The sequence below is a fragment of the Drosophila sulfurigaster genome, unplaced genomic scaffold (genome assembly GCF_023558435.1).
Source record: "Drosophila sulfurigaster albostrigata strain 15112-1811.04 unplaced genomic scaffold, ASM2355843v2 contig_63_pilon, whole genome shotgun sequence".
In the NCBI taxonomy this organism is placed as follows: Eukaryota; Metazoa; Arthropoda; class Insecta; order Diptera; family Drosophilidae; genus Drosophila; species Drosophila sulfurigaster.
Genome location: NW_026909672.1, coordinates 2,501 through 6,056, shown reverse-complemented (window position 1 = coordinate 6,056; position 3,556 = coordinate 2,501). Strand labels below are relative to the sequence as shown.

The following is a 3,556-nucleotide window of genomic DNA, read 5'->3' as shown; positions in this document are numbered from 1 at the left end:
TCGAATCGTCAAGCAAAGGATAAGCTTCAGTGGATCGCAGTATGGCAGCTGCTCAACCACTTACAACACCTTGCCTGTTATAAAAGTCGTTTACAATTGATTCAAGGCTTTGTCATTGTATTAAATAATGTTTTAATATATAACTAGCGCGGCACCAGGTGATCGAAGATCCTCCCAATTTACTATGTTATATGTAACATTGGCATCACATCCATCGTCGTCTATTAAATGAATAATAAACTTTTAATGGTTTAGAAGCCATACAATGCAAATTGCCCCTTATTTATCATTGCAGTCCAGCACGGATACGACCTTAGAGGCGTTCAGGCATAATCCAACGGACGTAGCGTCATACCACTGTTCGCTCGAACAAGTATTGTGCCATTGGTCCGTACCTGCGGTTCCTCTCGTACTACGCAGGAATGCTGTCGCAACAACGTTTTGTCATTAGTAGGGTAAAACTAACCTGTCTCACGACGGTCTAAACCCAGCTCACGTTCCCTTGCATGGGTGAACAATCCAACGCTTGGTGAATTTTGCTTCACAATGATAGGAAGAGCCGACATCGAAGGATCAAAAAGCGACGTCGCTATGAACGCTTGGCCGCCACAAGCCAGTTATCCCTATGGTAACTTTTCTGACACCTCTTGTTAAAAACTCTTTAAACCAAAAGGATCGATAGGCCGAGCTTTTGCTGTCCCTGTGTGTACTGAACACCGAGATCAAGTCAGCATTTGCCCTTTTGCTCTATGTGTGGTTTCTGTCCGCACTGAGCTGGCCTTGGGACACCTCCGTTATTATTTGAGAGATGTACCGCCCCAGTCAAACTCCCTACCTGGCAATGTCCTTGAATTGGATCATACCTGAGTAATTGGAGTTATACCAAATTTTTAATTTGAGAATACATAAATGCACTCTCTCATTAATGAATTTGTTTGCGATTATATAACAAACTCGTGATACTTTGATCAAGAAGCTTGCATCAAAACCCAATACCATAAGATATAATAAATATATCCGTATAATGGCTAGGAAATGATACACGTTCCATTTAATCAAGTAAGTAAGGAAACAATAAGAGTAGTGGTATTTCATTGTCGATACTAAACCGAAATTTAATATCTCCCACTTATTCTACACCTCTTATGTCTCCTTACACTGCCAGATTAGAGTCAAGCTCAAAAGGGTCTTCTTTCCCGCTAATTATTCCAAGCCCGTTCCCTTGGCTGTGGTTTCGCTAGATAGTAGATAGGGACAGTAGGAATCTCGTTAATCCATTCATGCGCGTCACTAATTAGATGACGAGGCATTTGGCTACCTTAAGAGAGTCATAGTTACTCCCGCCGTTGACCCGCGCTTACTTGAATTTCTTCACTTTGACATTCAGAGCACTGGGCAGAAATCACATTGTGTCAACACCCGCTAGGGCCATCACAATGCTTTGTTTTAATTAGACAGTCGGATTCCCCAAGTCCGTGCCAGTTCTGAATTGATTGTTAATTGATAATCGTTATAATTTAAAAGAACTAACTGGTTGCCCAACTAGTATTCTTAAAAATTTTAGCAAGAAAGTTCCACAATTGGCTACGTAACTAAACTATCCGGGGAACAAGAAACTACCATAAATGATAGAAACTCTATTTACCCAGAACGAGCACATAAACCATGTTATTGTTTCCCAATCAAGCCCGACTATCTCAATCTTCAGAGCCAATCCTTATCCCGAAGTTACGGATCTAATTTGCCGACTTCCCTTACCTACATTATTCTATCGACTAGAGACTCTTCACCTTGGAGACCAGCTGCGGATATTGGTACGGCCTGTTGAGAAGTTTGCGTGTCCCCACCATAAATTTTCAAGGTCCGAGGAGAAAATATCGACACAACAGTATATGTCATGCTCTTCTAGCCCATCTACCATATCTCTCTGCGAAAGACTTCCATGGTAGTACGGCTATAAAACAGAAAAGAAAACTCTTCCGATATCTCTCGACGGCTTCTTTATGGTCGTTCCTGTTGCCAGGATGAGCACGAGGCCCATATTTAATAACAAACGGATACTCAACAGGTTACGGAATTGGAACCGTATTCCCTTTCGTTCAAAATTATTCAAGTTTTTTTAATTATGACAAAATTTAAATTTTAGTTACTTTTTTTTTTACTTGAAAATTTTCGGCTTTCGCCTTGAACTTAGGACCGACTAACTCGTGATCAACCACTGTTCACACGAAACCCTTCTCCACTTCAGTCCTCCAAGGTCTCATTCGATTATTTGCTACTACCACCAAGATCTGTACCAATGACGACGGCTCCATGCAGGCTTACGCCAAACACTTCTAAGCACACCATTGTACCTTCCTACTCACTAAAGTTTCAAAATTTATATTACAAGTAATATAAATCATCTACTTTAGCGGTAATGTATAGGTATACAACTTAAGCGCCATCCATTTTAAGGGCTAGTTGCTTCGGCAGGTGAGTTGTTACACACTCCTTAGCGGATTTCGACTTCCATGATCACCGTCCTGCTGTTTTAAGCAACCAACGCCTTTCATGGTTTCTGAATGAGTTGTTAATTTGGGCACCGTAACATTACGTTTGGTTCATCCCACAGCGCCAGTTCTGCTTACCAAAAGTGGCCCACTGGGCACATTATATCATAACCTTAAACTTCATATCAAGAAAGTTAAGGTTCTTACCCATTTAAAGTTTGAGAATAGGTTAAGATCGTTTCGACCCTAAGGCCTCTAATCATTCGCTTTACCAGATAAGATTATTTTATACAACAGTTAAATGCACCAGCTATCCTGAGGGAAACTTCGGAAGGAACCAGCTACTAGATGGTTCGATTGGTCTTTCGCCCCTATACTCAATTCTGACAATCGATTTGCACGTCAGAACTGTTTCGGTCTTCCATCAGGGTTTCCCTGACTTCAACCTGATCAAGTATAGTTCACCATCTTTCGGGTCACAGCATATATGCTCAAGGTACGTTCCAGTTAGAGGCATAAATAATATAAATATTATTATACATAACTATATAGAACGCCCCGGGATTGCGTTAATTAACTATAAATAGTTAAAAAACTAATCCCAATAATAGTCAAGTTAATTACGCTATTAGGTTTATATCCCAATAACTTGCACATATGTTAGACTCCTTGGTCCGTGTTTCAAGACGGGTCCCGAAGGTATCCTGAATCTTTCGCATTGTTAATCATACAAGTGCTTATAATAAACATAAAAATCAATGATAATCATGCCATTATATAATTCCGAAAAATTAACGCACTGTACTCATATAATCTATCAGCACTTTATCAAATTTTTGAAATTTATTTTATGTTAAAATGCAAGCACTCTAATTTAAATAAACTCTTATCAAAATTGTTTGATAAATTCCATACATGCTAATAGATTACAATGTCCTTATATGGAAAAAATGCACACTATCGTTATAATATTGATTAAATATTACAATTCTAATGATGAATTTTCCATAACGGATATTCAGGTTCATCGGGCTTAACCTCTAAGCAGTTTCACGTACTATTTA

The 3,556-nt window shown here is 39.3% G+C and overlaps 1 non-coding gene across 1 annotated transcript in view; it reads right to left on the bottom strand.

The window, feature by feature from the left end:
• The window catches only part of LOC133849827 (large subunit ribosomal RNA), a 3,958-nt gene continuing 402 nt past the window's right edge, over positions 1-3,556 (bottom strand). Inside the window, exon 1 of the ribosomal RNA XR_009895469.1 lies at positions 1-3,556. This exon is cut by the window's right edge and continues 402 nt beyond it. This is a non-coding gene — a ribosomal RNA (large subunit ribosomal RNA).